The 22,116-nt window shown below is 38.0% G+C and overlaps 1 long non-coding RNA gene across 8 annotated transcripts in view; it reads right to left on the bottom strand.

Moving 5' to 3' along the window:
• Positions 1-17,496, bottom strand: part of LOC129392171 (uncharacterized) — a 119,602-nt gene extending 102,106 nt beyond the window's left edge. For 7 of the 8 annotated variants that reach the window (XR_008617543.1, XR_008617556.1, XR_008617558.1 and 4 more), the window contains exons 1-4: positions 16,687-17,496; positions 16,292-16,507; positions 12,346-12,460; positions 6,781-6,901 (exon numbers count right to left, since the gene is read on the bottom strand). This is a non-coding gene — a long non-coding RNA (uncharacterized lncRNA). The remainder of the gene's footprint in view (positions 1-6,780; positions 6,902-12,345; positions 12,461-16,291; positions 16,508-16,686) is intronic. The other variant, XR_008617562.1, reaches the window with a different exon arrangement.
• Positions 17,497-22,116: the final 4,620 nt, after the last annotated feature.

Raw genomic sequence — 22,116 nt, 5'->3', positions numbered from 1 at the left:
GCAGCTCAACATTGCCCTCCTATGGATTAAAAGCCATAATATAGTATTCTGGATATTTACAAAAGAAATAGGAAAATACTCCTATGGCACAGGTTGTTTGTTTGTGTGTGTGTGTGTGTGTGTGTGGTACGCGGGCCTCTCACCATTGCGGCCTCTCCCGTTGCGGAGCACAGGCTCCGGCCGCGCAGGCTCAGCGGCCGTGGCTCACGGGCCCAGCCGCTCCGCGGCACGTGGGATCTTCCCGGACCGGGGCGCGAACCCGTGTCCCCCGCATCGGCAGGCGGACTCTCAACCACTGCGCCACCAGGGAAGCCCTGGCACAGGTTTTTAAATAAGCAGTGAGCTCTCAGAATTCTGAATAGAAGCACACACAAGCCTCCCTAACATGACCTTACCATACTGGAACTTCTCCTCCCATGGATCAGTGCTGCCTTGAAGACATTTCCCAGATTTAGACAACCCTGCAGTCTTGTGGGTGGGCAACAATTATCGAAAAATGAGCAACATCAGGATGAGTCAGTTAGTTATTTCACTGAGCCTGGCCAATACTTACGAAGGGCTTTTGTAAAAATTTACAAAACCTGGTAGATTTCTGGGAGGTATGGTGAGCTTAAAAATAAGGGAAACTGCATTAATTAAGAGAAGAATTAAAAGTGCTTGTGAGTTTGATAGTCGAAGCTGCCAGATAGAAATAAGCTGGAATTCAGCTGGACCTCTGGACTGAGCTTGTGGAAGTGAAAGTCAAACAGCTGGGCAGGATAGAAATAACTGTTGAGTCATAGGATGGGATCAAGCTGGACCAGGCAAAAAGAAAATGTGAGGAAGTTGGGAAGATGATTTTTTTTTTTTTTAGTAAAAGCCATTGGAGAATTTCACTGTCTTTTTTGAAATGACAATATTAAGAAAATGTTTTGTGTGGGCACAGATGATGGTCAAAAAGAGTAAGTGGCCCAACTGCAGTCACTTTCATACAATGTATATGCAAATAATATTCTTTAATCATTGTAAAATAATTACTCGTAAGTGGGGGGTAAGTTGTTTAACCTCTATGGGCCTCAATTTCCTCATTTGTAAAATCGTATTATTACTCCTATTTTGCAAGTTTGAGAATATAGATGAGAAATAACCTGGGCAAGGTACCTTACTTAGCAAATTTTTTGCTACAGAGTGGAAGCTTTGTGAAAGGTAACTGATTAATAAACAGTAACCAGGGCTTTCCTAGTGGCGCAGTGGTTAAGAATCCAACTGCCAATGCAGGAGACACGGGTTCGAGCCCTGGTCCAGGAAGATCCCACGTGCTGTGGAACAATTAAGCCGGTGCACCACAACTACTGAGCCTATGCTCTAGAGCCCGCAAGCCACAACTACTGAGCCCACGTGCCTAGAGCCCGTGCTCCTCAGCAAGAGAAGCTACCACAATGAGAAGCCCGCGCACCACAATGAATAGTCCCCACACGCCGCAATTAGAGAAAGCCAGCGCTCAGCAACGAAGACCCAATGCAGCCAGAAAAATAAATAGATAAACAGTAACCATAATTATCACCTTAGATTTTAGAATTTGTCATGCCCTTTCATGTGTATTTTTAAATTTCATTTTATTAAATATAGTACAATTATTAGAGTCACTGCTCAGTGGTATGACTCCCCTAGAGTCTTCAGACTAGAGAACAAAAAGACCAGTCTAACTTAGGAAATTTTAAGAAACTCAATGAGAGCAAGCAACAAATTTATCATCTGAAGACCAACTCATAAATGCATAAAATTTCACTGAGGCTTTATTGTAAAAAACCGCAGCCAAGATTGAACATAATTTCAATTGCCTCACACTTGAGTCCCTCCCTTCTAAACACCATAAAAAAAAATCTACATTCCAAACACGTGGTAGGAGCCGTTTGTAAGAAAAGCTGGAGAAATGAGTCTAAGACCTTCATCTCTAGGCCAAAGTGTTTGTCCTCGAGAGCCTTTTCTGGAAATTGTATCTTTCCTGTGGGTTCTTGGTGTGCCAGGAAATGTAGCTCCAGCCACTCACTCTACATAGCCTTCCTTGGGCTCCAATCACCTTGGCCCCAAAGATACCATGTATGCCACCTGTGTCCTCTTCAACATCCAGCATGTTTGGGTAAGTCAAACACTAGCTGCAAGCAAAGATGGGGAAGGTAAAGATTCCAATTATTTAATTATATTTCAATCACAGAAAGGAGCCAAGCAAGTCTTCTGAGGCAACAGAAAATGCTACCTACAGCACTCAAGAAATGGAGCTTTATAAAATAACTCTTATCTTGCCATTTTGATGTTATCTACTGTCTTCCCCCTCAAAGAACACCAATTTTGACAGTCACAGATGAGACCACCTTTGTAGAAGCCCAGGAGTCCAGCAGAGAAGTTCCAGCACACTACTGGGGCCAAAAAAGAGATTAGATGCATTGAAGAGGCTAAGAGGAAGAGTTTCACTTTACCCATGAACCCTCCCCTAAGGTAGCACAGCTTAGTGCCAAGAGGGACCTTCTCAGAACATGATGCAACCCATGGAGGAAAGTGACAGGGTGTGTGAGTGAGTGTCCAGCTTCCCCAGTTGTGTAGGAGGCTACCTAAGAGAACCGCTTCTTTCTCCCCCCATCCAGAATACTGTGGAGTGCTGAACAACTGGGGGTCAGGCTGGGAGAACAGCAGTCAGGGCTCTCTGAGAACATCAAAGCAGATCCTACTACTGCTTTGCAGACTCCTTCATAAAGCCCATCCATGAGCCACTGGGATTGCCTTGAAGGCAGAACCCATCAACTAGCCCATGGGCACCTTCAATGCTCTGTGCACCTCATTCATAACAACCCTACACCATAGATAAATTCAAAATATTAGTGGGTCATATTAACCATTGAAAAGGACACTATCCAATAAAACAGAAGGGGATGTAAGCCAAACCATGAAGTGATTTGAAATAATAAGAGTTCACTTTTATTTAATTCTAAGACACGGTTCTAAGTCCTTTCACACGAATCGACACACTTAATCATTGCAGCAAAACCATAAACTATGAATGTATTATTTATCTACATTTTACAAGTTTGGAAACTGAGGCCCCCAAAGGATAGGTTTCTTACTCAAGATTACACATGTAGTGAGTGAGTGTACTCATATTAAAACCAAAGATGAAGCCAATATTCAAATCAAATTGTCTAGCTCCAGAGTCTAAGCTCTTACCACTCCATGATATAGCCTTTCTAAATCATTAAAATTATTCATGCATATTGTTTCTCTTAAAATACACCACAAATCAAAGATAACTTTGTACTGGTTGGGAGACCCAGTAAGATTTATTAAACATGTCTCCCTCTACAAGGTAAAGCTATGAGCTAATATAATTAGACTTGTACTTTATCAAGAAATGAGGCAATGAAAAATCATGCATTCTTCTGCTAGTGGAGAGGGGTTGGTGAAAAGTTGATTTTCTTTTGATGGTAGAGTTATTGTGAGAGCAACATGAAAGGCCTGATCCTGAGTTACGACTGGAGTTGCTTTGCTATGGATGGCATTACATTGTCCCTGATTAGATGTTGCTCAGAAACCCAAATCTACCCTGCTATCTCTTTGAGACATGAAAAGGTAACACTGTGTCCCTGAGCCATGGTAAGGAAAGGGGAACCCCTATCAGCAGCTATAGAAACCAACACTTGTCCCAAGGGAAAGAATGCCTGCACCCTAAAACTAACCTACGCTATAATAAATTTATGACAATGAGAAGATCATAGTTAATGGTACTCTCTCCTTTGTTTATAACATCCACTTAAGTAGACCTCTTTTCCTTTAGAAAGTCCTTGATATAAAAGCAATTTATTTCGTTGATACATTTGTTTGGATCAATTTACATGAGCTGCTGGAAAACTGGTCTGGAAGGTATTCCAGAACAGCCCCTTAAAGAGAATCTCCTTAAAGAAATACTAGAGAATTGGAGCACAGTGGGGCATCTCAGGGGTCCGACTAGTTAATTTTAGGACTGACTTTCCACAAGAAAAAATTCAAGTCAGTTATACCATGCAGAAATGAGAGTAAAATGAGAATCAAGTTGGTCCCCCATGAAATGAGTAAGCAATAGAAAACGGCAAAGTCTCGGAAGATATGACTTCTATGAAGGAACTCCAAACCTATCAGAAAATTAATTTTAATGTAAATTTGTTCCTTAAGACAATTATTGATGTCAGAATGTTAATGAGGATTTATCAACAATAATCAAGAATTTTACTCAGGAAGAGTGCACGTTGGCAGGGATGGAAACAAGGCAGTAAAGTACAAATACGAGCAAAATTCAGGTGCCTTTAGCTTTGACGAAGACACGTCTATTTCAAAGACCAGCAAAGGACTGAATGTTAAAGATGAAGGAGCATTGAAGGTAGCCGGATATCACAAGGTAAGTACTGCAAATTATAAAGAGGAACACTGGAAGAAGTCACTTATCTCAGAAGAGGAAATGGACAATTTTACAGTGCTTCTAAGTATTACCATTCAGAAACAAGCAAAAAGAAAAAAAAGCCAATTAGAAGGTTCGAGCCTCAGACACGTTTACTGAACTAGAAATTCCCACTATATTCATAGTGCTAAACTCTTTGCCTCCAGAGACAAACTTGACATCATGGCCATGCAGATTCCTTCCATAGGTGTATTTGAAAATGTTAACAAAAACTTCCCACCTTCAAAAATAGATGGGACATGGGGATAAGAATAAGGAAAAAAACTATTGATCTTTATTATTTCCCTAAAGGATGTAGAGATCATTTTAGAGCTATCTGAGCTGGAGTTGGTTAAATTCTCAAGTTATGGCTATGTGAGCTTTAAAGTTGCCTACTGTGTTATTCAAAACTAAGAATCCATTCTAAAGGAGGACAGGAGGCCATTTTTTTTAAAGTACATCATCTGGTTATGAGGATATGATGGTTAAAGGGAAAGTTAGTGTCTTCAAAGGAAGCTGTGGAAAGATACATGGTACAGAGAGTCTGCCACCCACAAGGAAAACCTGGAGAAGAAAAAAAATGTCTGGTTATGTTAATTAAGTCTGGTCTTATACTAAGGTTTCCCAGCTTATTTGCCAGGCTGCTAAAATGGCGATACGAAGAAGATGTAATTATTGGTTTGCCCAGTGAGAATTACAGACTTTTTGAGATGAAAGAAAAGCATCACAGAGATCACAAGCCTAAATCCTTTAGGTCACAAACCGAAATCCTTGCTGAGGTCAAGGACATGTGTGGGTAAGGGAGGCCCAGTGGGGACTGTGGCGATCAGGAACACATGCGCCCCTTGTAAAATGGCAGGACCACCACTTAGTTCTAGCTGGTTCTCCCATGTGAGGACCCAGGCTCTGCATTGCCAGGTCTTCTCATTTCTCATAAGAAACAGGAAACACAGTTATATGTAAAATAACCTAGTGTGTTTGGGTTTTATTTTATCTTATTTATTTATTTTTAATAGACAATTTTAGAGCGGTTTCAGGTTCATGCCAAAACTGAACAGAAAGCACTGAGATTTCCCATAAACCTCTTGTCCCCCACACACGTATAGATTCAGAGGTCTGATTCTTAAGATCATGTTATTTCCAATGTGTCAAATGGCTTCTCAATTCCAAATGCCCATCAACAATTTTTTTAATTAATAAACTTCCCATCATTATACCCCAGAGTCCATAGTTTACATTAAGGTTCACTCTTGGTGTTGTACATTCTATCTGTTTAGACAAATGTATGACATATCATTACAGACACAGCGTATTTTCACTGCCCTAAAAATCCTCTGTGCTCAGCCTATTCATCCTTCCCTCCCCTCAACCCCTGGCAACCACCAATATTTTTACCGCCTCTATACATAGTTTTCCTTTCCCCAGAATGTAAAATACTTAGAAGCATACAGTATGTAGCCTTTTCAGATTGGCTTCTTTCACTAGTAATAGGCATTTACGTTTCCTCAGTGTCTTTTCAAGTCTTGACGGCTCATTTCTTCTTTAGCACTGAATAACATCCCTTTGTCTGGATGGAGCACAGTTTATTTATCAATTCACCCACTGAAGGACATCTTGGTTACTTCTAAGTTTTGGCAGTTGTGAGTAAAGCAGCTATAAACATCCAGGTGCAGGTTTTTATGTGGATATAAGTCTTCAACTCATTTGGTTAAATACCAAAGAACACAATTGCCGGATCACCTGCTAAGAGTGTGTTTAGTTTTGTAAGAAACCACCAAGCTGTGTTCCAAAGTGGCTGTACCATTTTGCATTCCCACCAGCAATGAATGAGGGTCCCTCTTGTTCTACCTCCTCGCCAGCATTTGGTGTTGTCAGTATTCCAGATTTTGGCCATTCTGATAGGTGTGTAGTGGTATCTGTTGTTATAAGGAGTTTTTAAATGTTCAAGACTCTTTGGCTAAAAGACCAAACATGTTTATATTGCCTAAACCTCTGGCTTAATTTAATTAAGACAAGGAAGGAAGGAAGGGAGGGAAGGAGGGAAGGAGATGGAAGGAGGGAGAGAAGGAAGGAAGGGGAAAAGGAAAGAAGCAAAAAAGGAGGGTGAGGGCTAGGTGAATCAAATAAACCACATCTATGGGCTACCAGAGTTCTAATTCCATTCACCCTGTCAGAGATAAGGAGCTTGGCCAGGAAAAGGGAAGAGCTTGGTGAAGATCATGTACTTAGTTTCGGATAGAGCAGTGATCGTGTTAGGACGCAGGTTTCCTTTTTCCCACCTCAGCCTTTCCTGGCTTGTGCAGTCAGATATTTTCACCAAATCACACTGAAATTCTTACCTTGGCAGCAGGCTTGTATGTGTGCTTCACTCTCCTTAGCAGCTTGGTTGAAAAGTCTCCAGATAAACTCCAGCTCCACAGCCAGCATTGCTCTGGTCCATCAAGTAAATCTTCTCTCAATCTGGGAGGCAAGTTGGAAAAGAAGGTTAAACACTGATGTTTTACAGAGGTTGTAAGAGTTGGAGTCAAGGCAACTGAAATCTTCACTCCATGCTGGGCCTAATGTTTTGGAATCTATGTCTTTTCTTTCTGTTAAACATTTTCAAAGTGTTAGTGCTGAGCTGACTATAAAAGCTTCTCCGGGAATAAGATTTAACAAAGATCTTAGGTTTTTTAAAGTACTCTGGCTTGTGCAGGAAACTTGGAGTCAAAGAGCCCCTGAAAGAAGCAAAGTTCTAAGTAGTCAGAAGCGTAAAGATGCTGCATAGAATGAAAAATTTTAAAGGTCAAAGGGACAGAAAGGTGAAAAAAATGAGAGGGAAAAACCATATGCCCAGAAAAAATAAGAATCTAATGCTCTTAAGGAGTGATACTATTGTACTGAATTATAAATATGGCTCAAAAGGTATTTTTTTAGGAAAGAGATCCCTTACTACACCTTCAGTCATACACAGGAAAAAGAAGTTTTAAGGCGGTATTTGAAAAGTAATTACATAAAAATAAGTGGAAAAACGTCTACAATTTGTGGTTTTTTCAATGTCATAATCACCCAGTGCCACGTGTCTGCTTTTTACTCTAAAACTGGCTCTTTCACAGTATTTTGCTTGGTGGATTTCTAGAGATTCTCACACAGTCACAATTATTTTTAAGAATCACGACTACTATGAATCATAAATATTTATATTATGCCTAATTTTATTTTTTTTAAATAGATGTTTACTATCTAAATACATGAGAGAGTTGGGGAGGGCTCTGTTTTATAATACTAGAACAAATTTGGTGACCCCCGGGAGCCCAGATCACTGTTTTTCTCTTAGGAGCTGATGTGGTTATTGTCATCAGCAGTCTCCTTCGAAACTGGAGATTTTGATAAGAGCAATTCAGAGCTATGCATAAATGAAAAATTCTTTCATGTGCTTTCAACCATCAGAATTTAATTAAACATGGTTCATATGTTTTGTATTTTTTTCATAAAATCTGCAGCATTGTCTGCTGTAATTGACAGCTTTAGTCAACAAGATCAACATTTTGAGCGGGGGAAGACAAATGTGTAGCATTTACTATTAAAATTGAGGAAGAGAGGAAAATAAATGTCGAAGTAATTTGGCTTTGAATTATTTTTCACTTTCAGTATAAGTACAGATACAAGTTTCCAGTAATCAAATTCATTTTCAAAAATGTCATTACTATAGGAGAACGAATACATGAATCTATTTCAAAATTCAGAATATCTTTTTTTTGTTCTTTAACCTCTTTATTGGAGTATAATTGCTTTACAATGGTGTGTTAGTTTCTGCTTTACAACAAAGTGATTCAGTTATACATATACATATGTTCCCATATCTCTTCCCTCTTGCGTCTCCCCAGGATACCTTTCATCACATCTCTCTAGCAGAGTCTTTTCTTTCTTGCTTGCTTTCCTATTGAGGTGGCCCAAGGTCCACCTGTGTGGGAAGGATGGCACTTCCTAAAATAACTACAAACATGGGGCCCTCCCCTCAGCTGGTCCATCGTTGAGAAGCTTGTCCCCCCCCCCCAATCCCATAATTCCCTGGCTTCTATCATCAGCTCTAAACACATGGAGACTGCTTTATCTTATGCTCTAACAATCTTCCTGGTGGTGGGGTGTTATGGGGGGCAGATCTCATCTAACCCCCATGATGGTAAATAGCACCTTTATACTGAAGATTCCCACATCCACCTCTTTTAAGGAAAGCCCCTCTCCTGAACTTAGGCTTATACATCTAACTGCCTTAAAGGCACCTCAAATTCAACATCCAAATGAGCTCGTCATCTTTCCCTGAACATAAACATGCTTTTGTTTTTTGATAGTAGTAGCTAGAACTCAACAATCCACCAAGTTGCTCAAGGCACAAATCTGGTTGCAAGGGTTGGCTCTCATCTCTCCTTTTTCTCCTCGTATCCAATCAATTATGCATTATGTTTTATTCAACATTCCATGTGCCTATAATTTGCCAAATTTTCTTCATACTCACATTGGAGGACACCATGATATGTTTCCTGGATCACTGCTATATCTTCTTACCTGGGATCTGCTATTCCAATTTTTTAAACCAATAATTCATTTCTGTAAGCAGATTGACCTTTAAAAAATGTAATGCTGACCATGCTCATTTGCTAAAACACTTCAATAGTTCCCCATGCTCTTAAGGTAAAGTCCAAAACCTACATGGCTTACATGGCCGATGTGACTGTCCCTACCATATACCTCTTGGATACAAGCCCATGGACAAATGTTTAAAGAAAACAGTGCAGTAGCTTTTTTCACTTATTATCACTGCCTCAGTTACCAATTTATTTCAACAAATAAACCTTGGTGAATTTTGATTAAACTATTATGTTGTTTTAATGAGCTTATACTGTGTATATCTTAGCTGTACTCTGACAGGTCCAGGGGTTACTGCAACTATACATGGCTTCACAGAGGCCCCAGTACAGTTCTTCCTTCAGCAACAGAGGCCCCAAGGAGCAAGTGATAGCACATGCTATTGCTAAACATCAGAAGTTCTGCTTCCATTAGTATTTCTAATCTTCACCCCACCTCACGCTACCTTTCCTTCCTTCAGAAGTTGACAGAAGATAATTAGGATCACTCTTTGACCCTCTATGTCAAACACACACACACACACACACACACACACAAAGTAAATTCCCCTGTGTCTTAGTCCCTTTGGCTGCTATAACAAAATACTATTGACTGGGTGGCTTATAAGCAACAAAAAATTTATTTCTCACAGTTGTGAAGGCTGGGAAGTCCAAGATCAGGGTGCCAGCAGATTTGGCTTGCTTTCTGATGCAGGCACTTTCTAAAACAGCTTGTATCTCTTATCACAGATGATTAGCTTTTGAAAAACAGTTTCAAATTAAAACAAAATGAGACTTCGAAAAACAGATGTAAAGAGGTTTTGTAAAAAAAAATTGCTATATTGACTATCTAAAGAAAATACAATCTCTTCTTGATTCCTTTAATCCTGAGTGTCTAAAACCGCATGTATTTTGTTCTATAATGCATGGAGGTACACTTTTATTGGAATCCAAGGCATCTCCACAATCTTTTAAAATTCCTTTTTTCTAAAACATAGATTTCTTTTTTTTTTAAATCCAGGGGCCAGTAGTCTAGGGATGATGTGGTGTTCCAGCCAGGGAAAGTTGAGAAATTGAATATTTCCACTCTCTAGCTTTGATAGTGGAAGGAGATGAGAAATTTGAATGGCTTTTAGGCAGCCTAAGTTCACATCTGCCCATAAACTGACATTCTGGATGACTTGATGATGAAACAAATAAGGCACCCAAACTTACTCTCTACAGATGAAATTCTTCTGCACAAATATGGAGTGTATTAGCCTTTTGTACTGCAGCTTTACACAAGTTTTAACCCCTGCTTAAAAAAAAAAATAAGATGAACTATGTAAATTGTTTAAATAAAAATAAGCTAGAGTATTTACAGAGTGCTGTAAGTTATCCAGATGTTGGTCAGATGCTAGATATATCCAGACTTGACCCCAAATGTAACTTTGCTCTTTCTGTGGGTAAGCTCGAATTACTGCTCTCTATGCTTTATTTAACTTAGGCTTTAAGCTTGCAAGTAATGGTAGTCTGTGCTCTCAAATTGCATGAATGGGAGACCCCAGGGCTGTCTGCGTGGCACAGACTACAAGCATATGGGGATGATAAATTTCTCCAGTGAGAAGTAGTGATGAACTAGGGCCATAATTAGAATTGGATTATAATGTGATAAAATGCGCAATGATTATCTTTCAAAAAGTAAATTCTTGATCAAAGTTCAGGACATTTGTGAATGCAAATCCCTCTACTTACAATCTTTTAAAGTTCATGTACAGATAAATAGATTAACAAATCAATGACCTATTCTAGAATTATTTTTCTTAGTAGTGAATTTTAAACTGATTTATAAGTTAACATCCATACATTACCTTCAAGATGTCAAATTCCTCATTGTCTAAAGTTATATTGTCTTCATTTTCTCTTTTAATGAATATAGATTCTGCCTGTACTTTTTGTTTATATAAACTTATTCACACAAAAATGTAAAGTGGAAGAGAAAAATAATTTTGAATTATGTCCAATTTTGACCATTACAGATAGGAAACAATCAGGAGTCCAACAAGGACAATGAGGTTACATACATAAAACTTCTTACTGTGTTGTGTTCCTAAGTTCTAAAAATTATTTTTAATTTTTAAAAATAATTTAAATAATAATAATAATGATTTAATAAAAATTTAAAATAATAATTTTAATAATTATTATTTTTAACTGAAAGAAGCAGGAGGTATAAATACATCACAATCAATAACACTTTTCTAAAGAATTGGGTTTTGTCTCTAGTATAAGAAATAGTACAAGTACACAGCCTGGATTTTCATGGTAATACCAGATTCTAAGAGCATCTTCTAACTGCTCTCACACTAATAGACTATGGTTTGAGAACTGAAGCCACAGAACACTTTTACTTGAATGGAACTTCAGAAAGATACCAAATATACATTGCTTTGTTTTGCATCTGTGTGTTTCTTTAAAGCCTCAAATTCCCTCAAAATACCTTTCTTCCTACAGCCACATGCCTATCTGTGAGCAAGGCTCTCAGCTTGACAGGTGATTATAAGAGGGGGAATAGAGGTTTTGCCAAGGCTTAAAACACTCATTCATTTTAAGGATGCCATAGAGAAGGGTTTTCTAGAATGTGCTTACAATATATAGTTCTGCATTTAACTATATTTAAAAGACCCATAGCAAAGAAAACAGCTCACAGACAAGTACATAAATCTATTCCTTTATCTCTTGAGAGTTCAAAATGTACATTAACTTATCTGAGGCTTCAAGAAGTCCCACAGTGGGGAAATCTGTTTGGCTTTGTTTAACATGGGGGGGGGTCTCACTTTTCCAAACACTGTAATATTTATTAATGTGGCACTGTATATTGAGGAAATTTCCAATAATAATAAAGTTGAAATGGGAAAAATTATTTTCAAATTATGTAGAAGTATTCAAAGGTCAATATCTTACCATGATCACAATCATAAGGTACTTTACAGTTTACAAAACACTTTCATATATGCCATTTCATTTTATTCCTATAAATATCTTAGGAATTAGAAAGGGCAAGTATTAATAACACTCCCTTTGAAGATGAAGTAACTGAAGTTTACAAAACTTAAGTGAGGGTTCAAGTTCCTGTGAAGATGAAGTAAGCAGCTCCACCCTGTCTCTCCAACCACATACAACCAAAGCCCTTGGCAGAATGCATGGAGCGGGCCACACAGGAACTCTAAGTAAATGGTAGAAGGTGGCTTGGGAAGAAAAGCAGAACTCAAAGTACAAGCAATCAGTGGGAAGTTTCCTTGTTTCATTCTTTTTTCATACCTATCTCCTTGTCTTTGAGTCAGCACAAATCCGAGAATAGTGTACCAGGCATGGACAAAAAGAGTTCCAAGAGAAATTCATCTTCTTTTGTTCTTAGGATTGGGAAGTGCAGCCTCTAGAAGACAGAGAGAGTAGGGGTAAATTCCTAACCTTTTCTTCTTTCTTTCTCAGCTTTGCTGCCAGCAAGCCCCACTCCTGAAGCTGCAACCCTGTGGTGGTGGTGGCAGTGGCAGTTAGGTGAGTACCTGAAAAGAGGGTAATCCTGCTCTCCAACCAGAGAAACGATGTGATCCAAAGGGCATAAAGAAATATCTCCATTTTTTCTCTCTATCCTCCTGCCACTTGCATCTAGAAGCAGAAGTAAGCTCAGCACATGCATGTGGGTTAAAAAGACTAGCAGAGGATCAGGAAGGAGGAAGCTGGGGAGCAAGATAGTTTGGGGAGACACTATAGAGAAGAAGGAGCTCAAGAAAAGGATTTCAAAACATTTTATATGAACCCTTTGGCTCACCCCTGAGCTGAGCGGTAGATATGACCCTAAACAGTATACCAATAAGCTTTGAGAACTGACGTATGAGGTAGACTGCACTCAGGCTTCAGACTGGCCCCCATGAAGCACACATGCAGGAGAGAGCTGAATGACATTGGGAAGACTTTGAAAAGTATACTGACATTTGGACCACAGTCCACATAAGTCATGTCAGAAATTGCAGCCAGCACCTGAGTCAATTGCTTACTAAAACAAAACAATAACAACAAGAAAGCATTCTCCATAGGATCTAATCTAGACCAAGAACACTGTAACTTAATATTCAAAATATCCAGTCCCAAATTATTCAATATATGAAAGAATCAGAAAGGTCCCACAAATTGCCAAAGGAAAGGAAATCAACAGACATCAACCTAATATGAATCAGATGTTGAATTATCAGACAAAGACTTTAAAGAAGCTATTATGAAATGTTTAAAGAAGTAAAAAAAACATTCTTAAAACAGATGGAAAGTTAAACATTTCATCAGATAAATAGAGGCTATAAAGGAGAACCAAATGGAAATTTTAGAACTGGAAAACACAATCACCAAAATAAAAAAAAATTTACTAGATGGGCTCAATAGCAGAATGAAGACAAGAGAAGAGTTAATGAACTTGGAGGTAGATTAGTAGAAATTATCCAATTTGAACATTAGAAAGAAAAAAATTGAAAGAAAAAATGAACAGTCTTAAGAACCTGAAGAAAATATCAGAAGGTCTAACATTTGTGTTTTTGAAGTTTCAGAAGGAAAAGAGAAAGATTATTTTACAGAAAAAAATGTACTTGAAGAAATAATGCCTGAAAATTTTCCAACTTTGGGTAAAGACATAAGCTTGCAGATTCAAGAAGTTCAGTAAACCCCTAACAGGATAAACTCAAAGAATTCCGCGCCCATACATATCATGATCAAATTGATGAAAATCAAAGAGGAAAAATCTTGAAAGCCATTAGAGAAAAATAAAGCATTACATGTAGGAGAATAACTATTCAAGTGATTGTAAGTTTGTCATCAGAAAGAAGGCAGTGAAGCAAAAACGATATTGCACTGTAAGAAAAGAACTGTCAACCTATAATTCTCTATCCAGTAAAAATAACTTTCATTCACAAATTAAGATGAAATAAAGACATTCTCAAATGAATAAAAACTAAGATAACTTATCACCAGAAAACCTAATATACAAGAAGTGCAAAAGGAGGTGTTTCAGGTGAAAGGGAAAAGATACCAGAGAGAAACATGGAACTTTGGGAATAAAGGAAGAGCAACACAAATGGTAAACACTGCATAAATAAATAGACTATTTTTCATTGAAGTTATTTTAAATGGTTCTTTAAATTTTTTAAATGGTTGAAAGTAAAAATTGTAACATCGGTGGATTGTTCAATGAACACAGAGTTAATAAATAATCACGACTAAAATATAAAGGAAGATACGGTGGTAAGGTTTCTACATTTGACTAGAAATGGTAAAATATTAACTCTAAGTAGACTGTGAAAACTTAAGTATGCATATTGTAATACCACTGGAAAAGATACAAAAAGACATATTAAAAATATAATTGATAAATTTAAAAGTAATACTTAAAATATTCAAATAACCCAAAAGAAGGCAGAAGCAGTGGAATGAAAAATAGAGGGGACAAACAGAAAACAAAAAATAAAATGGCAGACCTAACTCTAAACATATAAATAATTAATTTAAAGATAAATGATTTAAACACGGCAATTAAAAGACACAGTTTTCAGATTAGGAAGAGGGTAACATATATGGTCTATAAGAATTCCACTTTAAATATAATAATAATTTAGGTAGATTAAAAAGGAAAACAATGGTAATATATAAACACTAGTCAGAGAAAAACTGGAATATATTATTATCAGACAGAATAAACCTCAGAGCCAAGAAAATTACCAGAAATAAAGCGGGATATTGCATAATGATAGAAGAGTCAATACATTCATAAGATATAACAATGCTAGGGCTTCCCTGGTGGCGCAGTGGTTGAGAGTCCGCCTGCCGATACCGCAAAAAAAAAAAAAAAAAAAAAAAAAAAAAAAAAAAAAAAAAAAAAAAAGATATAACAATGCTAAATACATGTACCTAACAACAGAGCTTCAAAATACTTAAAGCAAAAGTGAATAGACATGACAAGAGAAACATATCAATCTATAACTGTACTTGAGGATTTCAACACTCCTTTCTCAGGAATCATAAAGATACAGAAGAACTGAACACCACCATCAAACAATTGGACCGACTGACATTTGTGGAACACGTCATTCAACAATAGCAGAATACTCATTCTTTTCATGTGCACGTAGAACATTCACCTTGATAGACTACATCATGAGTTATAGTACAAACATTAACAAGTTTAAAAGAATGGTAATTACACAATCATGTACTCTGACCATAAACATCATACACTTACCATATGGCACAGCAATCCCACTCTTAGCTATTTAAAGAGATATAAACTTATGGTTATATAAAACATGTACATGAGTGTCTACAGACATTTTATTCACAATCACCTAAACTAGAAATAACTCAAATGTCCTTTGATAAGTCAATGGATTAAAAAGCTATAATTCTTCCATATCATGGATTACTATTGCAATTACTATTACTATTACTGTACTATTGTATACAATAAAAAGGAACATGCAATAGTATTGATGAATCCCAAAGACATTATGCTGAGTGAAAGAAGCCAGTGGCCAAAGGTAACATGCTGTATGAGTCCAATAATATGACAACCTAAAAAAGGCAAAACTATTTGGAAGAACAGATTAGCTGATGTCAGCAATTAGGAGTAGGGGGAGGTTTTAACTACAAAGGAGCAAAAAAAAACCATTGTTTTGCTGTGATGTTCTGTTCTATATCGTGATTATGGTGGTTGGTACAAGAATTTACACCCATGTTAAATCTTATAGAACTGTACATCAAGAAAAAGAAAAGTTTAAAAAAAAAAACCTTAAGTGAGTTGCGGGAGATTATGTGACATCATGTGATGAATCAGAAGAGAAGGCAGGTTAGACGCTTTTGCCCTGGGCCTTCAAATATTTATTGAAAGAAATGAATTGATAAATGAAACAGCAACCTACTAGCATATGGCATAATAGTTATTTCATAATACAGTGGACCCTTGAACAACACGGTGTGAACTGCATGGCTCCACTTATTCCTGAATTTTTTTTCAGTATGTACTAGCGTAGTACGTGATCTGTGGTTGGTTGAATCCATGGATGCAGAACAGGGGATACGGAGGGCTGACTATAAAGTCTTACTCGGATTTTCAACTGCATGAGGGTTGGTACCCCTAATTCCTGTGTTGTTCAAGGGGTCAACTGTTCATTAATTAATTTTTTAAATTGGGATAATAATTTTTAATGTTTTAAATAACACTTCATACCTTTCAACAGTCCTTCCTGCTTCCACATTCTCTGCCATGTTTCTCTTCCTAAGGGTTCCAAGTATATTTCTTTATCCTTCAGCAATATGACTTGCTTTTGCAAAAGAATAATATGGAAGTGGTGATGTGCCAGTTCCTAGAGACCTCCTATGTTTCCACTTGCCTTTCCCTCTATCATTGCCATGGGGGAAATATGCTGGGGTGAGACCATTGGGCCTGGAAGGGAAATGAGAGATTTACAGCAGAGAAAACCCCACTAAGCGGAGCCCAGGCAACTCATAGATCCATGAAATTAAATTATTGTAATTGTAAGGCATTGTGCTATGGGAGTGGTTTGTTATGTAATCTTTTGTTTGGCAAAAGCTAACTGGCATGTTTGTAAAGCACAAACTGACCTCTAGTCCTTGACAGGATCCCAGTCTCAGGGTAACAGCAATGAGAATCAAGATATCCAGGAAGGTGCTCAGACAAAAAGAACAAGACAAATCCAGTCCTAATAGATGAAGAGTATGATTTCTCCACAGGCTCAAAATAAAACTTGGTTAACAAATCTGACAGGAAAAAGTCAAAGCAAAACAGGCATCAGTGTTAACTCGTTACTTGACCTACTTGGGGCCCTTGAGCACATACAGGATTAGAACTGAGGTGAGGGCCAGCAAGACTGAATCTCTAGGTGAAGGTCTAATATATACAGATATAGAAAAAATAAAAAGGTGAGTAACTGGGCAGTGAAAAATGTCTTTGGGCAACATCAAGAGACCTCTGTAGAGTAACCTATTGTGTTTCTTCTTTTGTCTTGGCTATACAGAGAGAAATAATAAGTTTTGTGTGCAATTACAATAAATATCTCACCACTGCCTCTAAATGTTTTCTGACCTCTTGGATCTTCATTTTGATGGTATTAACATTATTCCTCTGGACTATCCCTAACTCATTTTAAGTGGATGTGAAAAATACCATGAACATCAATGCATGATGCCTTAGCCTAAGAACTAGTGCTTTCAAAACTGTACATCAAGGGCTTCCCTGGTGGCGCAGTGGTTGCGCGTCCGCCTGCCGATGCAGGGGAACCGGGTTCGCGCCCCGGTATGGGAGGATCCCACGTGCCGCGGAGCGGCTGGGCCCGTGAGCCGTGGCCGCTGAGCCTGCGCGTCCGGAGCCTGCGCTCCGCAACGGGAGAGGCCGCAGCAGTGAGAGGCCCGCGTGCCGCAAAGAAAAACAACAACAACAACAACAACAAAAAACTGTACATCATGATCATTATCAACAATGTACTCAATATACCAAGAACAATGGGGGATGCAACATGAGGGCTGCTCCTGGCCTTTTAAATAAAGGGCCAATAACATGGATTTTTAAGAAATTCTAATTCACTCTACTGCAATGCTTGGGCAATCTTGACCCAGAGATGCAAAGTTAAATAACTGCAGTTGTTCCTCTTAACTCTTACTCAACACTGCCGAACTTTCTAAAACAACATTCCTTTTAACAGCTGAAAGATATCGAAAGTTAAAGAAATAAAAAGTAGTTTATACCAAATGTAAAATAGCTAGCTAGTGGGAAGCAGCCGCATAGCACAGGGAGATCAGCTGGGTGCTTTGTGACCACCTAGAGGGGTGGGATAGGGAGGGTGGGAGGGTGGGAGACTCAAGAGGGAAGAGATATGGGGATATATGTATATGTATAACTGATTCACTTTGTTATAAAGCAGAAACTAACACACCATTGTAAAAAAAAAAAAAAAAAAAGAAGTAGTTTAATTTGGATATGCCTTGAAACCTAGTGTTTTAATAGAAAAGAGCTATCTAACAGGATTAATGCTTGTTTTGCTTGGAAGGACCTGGAATTTGGAAAAACATTCTTGTATCCCACAAATACTGGTCTCTGTCATCTGCTAACAATGATCATCCAAGTTTATTCACAGTATGATGTAGGATGCTCTTACATACAGTACAAATTATGCATAAACAAACCCAACAATATAAGAAATGTTAAATTGAAATGAATTCATCCCTATACTTCTGAAAATTCCTTTCCAAACTTTTCTAAACATCTTAGGGACATTTTTTTAGTTTCAGTATTCTAGCTTGGTTGAAGATTGTTGAAGACTGACCTCACAAAATTGCATTTGGAAATTATGGGACTCCTATTATCAGAGATAATTAAACTGGAACAGAGCAAAAGTCTGATATTTTACATTCAAATAAAAAATTGCATTTACATACAGGTTGAGAGAAGCCTCGTTTAAGAGCAAAACTCATTACTGCACATTAAAATCACTGAAGCACTTTTAAAAATGGCTATACTTGGGCCTTACTCCTAGAGATTCTGGTTTCTTTGGTCAGGGCTAGGACGCGAGCATCATAGTTTAAGTGCTCCCCCAGGTGATTTTAATGTGCAGCCTGGTTTGAAAACCACTAAACTGGTGTTTTCTTTTAAATCATTGTGGTACAACCCCCCCTATACAAGATGATAAAATCTTAGGCTTTACATCTAGAAATACAGTGACCAGACCAAAGGAGGCAATCAGAATCACTGCAGTAGCCAGGCTTCTAGGTGACACACTGTCAAGTGTGATGTTGACAATGGAGAGAGAAGCAGAGAGCCACGGAGAACAGGATGATGAGATGGCTGTGAACCCTGAAATGTTTATCTTGGAGAGCAGATTTAGGAAAACCACAATCCACAAACCACATAGAAAGGGCATTCGAATGACTTAGTCTGTGTTCCTTTAGAAAGCAGAACAAGAGCCAACAGGAAGAAGTTGCAAGGGCAGCTGGTATCAGCTCAATATAAGGAAAAGCATTCTGCTAACAAGAGCTTTTCAACCACAGATGAGCAATCTGCAAACCCTCAAGCAGAAGTCTAGTGATCTGTCACGGACATGGGAAGGAAGTTGGACTATGCGACCTTTCTTTCCCACTGTACAAATAACCTGAGAGAACATCTTGCAGCTTCATGAAATTTCTCAAACTGTGCCTGTGCTTTTGGAGCTGAAGAAACAAGACTGAGGGAACTCAGGCTATTGGCTGGAACCAAGGCTGTCTATAATCATGAGCTCTCTCTTCTTTGTGCGATTGCACCAAATCTTACTTGACCATCTTACCACTGGTCAAGTCTCAAGGACATAGTATACCCTCAGGAGAAATTGGTTTTTTTTGTCTTTCAATATAAAGGACTAGGGAAGAGTCTGATATTTTAAGTGTGGAAAAGATAAAAGAATGAGCCATGGGGGTTGGGGGTAGAGAGGAAACAGTTGTGATTACTGCAGTTAAATATTTGAAAGAGACACCCATGTTAAAAGGCACTAATTTTTTTCATATCATTTTCAAATGTACATGTATAAACTTTTAAGTAGAAGTTACAAAAGACAGATTCTAGCACAGTTAAGAAAATGCCCTGCTGAATTGTGTCAGGATTCAATGACTTGATCATCACTGGATTGTAATGCAAGGATGATAAATCCTATCTATTAATCTAAATCAAATCTTTAATGTCAGGTACAATGATAGGCATGTAAGAGACGCCTAATAAACATTCACTAAATAAAGTTTTCAAGTACAGTCTGGATGACCATCAACCAGGGAAACTTGAAAGGGATTTGTTTAGGGTGAAAGCAGGACAGAGATTGGACTACCTAGCTTTTAAGACCACTCCAATCTTGAGATTCTATTGTTAGAGGATACAAATTAAATCACTAAACCCTAAAATAACTCTAGGTTTTCATTATTTTAAAACCAATACAGACCAAAATCTATCTTCTTCAATTAAAATATGTATCTTTTCCTCAAACATGTGATTGGTGTATCTGGTAAAAATAATCCATCTTGCAAGCCTGGAAACCTCAGTGGCTTAACATGTAAAACTGACTTCTTTCTCACACATTATCTGTTGTGGGTCTGATACCCCTTAACGGAAACTCCCTTCCAAATAGTGACTCAGGATCCAGACATCTCAGTATATATGCTTCAAGGGTCGCTGTAATGGGCTCTTAAATGTTTGGCCTTGGGAGTCATCCACATCATGTCTGGTCATAGGCCAGTGGCCTAAAAAGTCACACGGCCCCACTTAACTATGAGTGGGTGGAATATCTGGGAAGCACAGGGATGTTCAGGGAAATTTACATGTAACTGTTACAAATGTAAACCATCACTGAGGATTTACATTCCGGGCTACAAGAATCTGAGCTCTCCAATTAGTCCTGTGACATGGACAAGTACGCATTCTGCACATCTCCTTCTGTCCTCATTTGAGACTTTACAAAATAAGGAAACATTGGAATAAATATTTGCAAGGAAGTCTGCTGAAGGATGAAACTATTTAAAAAACAGTGAACACAACATGCTTCCCCCCAAAAATAGAATCTGAAATCTTAAAGCCAAAACAAACGCCCCAAATTAGGAGATGAAACCATTCTAATCATTGGCAAGTTAGGTGGGGTTTACGTCCATTTTTCACATCCTCACTTTGGACTATAATTATTGATTATAACCCCTCGATATCATTGCTCTCTCCCATGTCTTTGTCACTTTACACACTTGAATTCACTGTTTGTTACCCTTTAACGTCTCAGATCTGCCAAATCCTTTACCAGTTTTAAACAGTTAAAGATATCTCCTCTCTATTTGTTTAAAAATACTTTTTCCCTAGTCTGTTTTATTCAAACTATTACTGACATGCAGTCAAGAAGTTTCTAAATTCTGTTTTTTCTTTCTGACATCATCCACATTGCAGCTCTCCTAAACAATTCATTTTCTGAACAAATTCATACAGGTCCATACTTTTGAAATTATAAAGTTTTAATTCCATTATTGATCACATTTCTAGCACCATACTGAATAGATGTTAAAATCCTGTTTGGTTAAAATCAACAAGCCACACCCAATGAGCAGTGTAATCTGTAACTATGGTAACAACAGTAGTTCCAGTGAAAATACACCTCAAGGACACACTCTCCTTGGCATTTAGAAATCCACCATTTTCACATGTTTCTACTTTAGAACTATTTCTTAAAGTGGGATGATAAAATATAGTTTTTAGTCAGTATATGGATATAATGCTTTTTCATCTTACCAAAAACTGTTTTAAGATGTGTAAAAGCAAATTCATTCAATTCAAAATATTTATTTAAAGTCTAGTACACATATGGCCGCCAAGCAGTTTACTCATAAACTGACCATTCCGTGTCTCGGTGATTTCTCACAGGATATTGAGGATAACAGTGATATGGGTTTCTTTTTATAACATCTTAGTACATCACTCTATCCAACTTGGGGCCACCTACATATCCTTTCATTCAGGAACAGATCGTACAGTCTTTCTCAAGGCTTTACCTCACACGGCACAGCCAAAGAACACTTAGATTTATTTTTATTTTTGGTCTGTTAAATTCAAAACTCCTATTTCCTCCAGGGATCATTTTGATTCAAATACAACAAAATCTCAGACAAAAAAATCAACTCCCAATTACTCATTCACACATGAGTGCCTACTGTATGCCAGGCTATCTCTAAACCTGAAAAGACTGAATAAGGACCAGTCCCTTTCTTCAAGAAACATGGCTTTATTGAGGAAAATGAAGGGTAAATTAACAATCCAGTACATTAAGTGCTCAGGATAGCAGGCCCAATTAGAGAGGAAGTATGGGCAGTTATCCCTTTTTTGGTATCTATTGCTGCGTAATAAACTATGCAGAACTTAGTGACTCAAAACAATGTAATCTTCCTCTCTCACGGCTCTGTGGGTTGACTGGGCTCAGCTGGGTGGTTCTCACTTGGGGACTCACATGTGGTTGCAGGCAGAAGTCAACCATGGGGACAAGAGTC

The sequence above is a fragment of the Physeter macrocephalus genome, chromosome 1 (genome assembly GCF_002837175.3).
Source record: "Physeter macrocephalus isolate SW-GA chromosome 1, ASM283717v5, whole genome shotgun sequence".
Taxonomy (NCBI): domain Eukaryota; kingdom Metazoa; phylum Chordata; class Mammalia; order Artiodactyla; family Physeteridae; genus Physeter; species Physeter macrocephalus.
The sequence above is the reverse complement of the archived record's forward strand: the minus strand, read 5'-3'. Positions and strand labels throughout refer to the sequence as shown.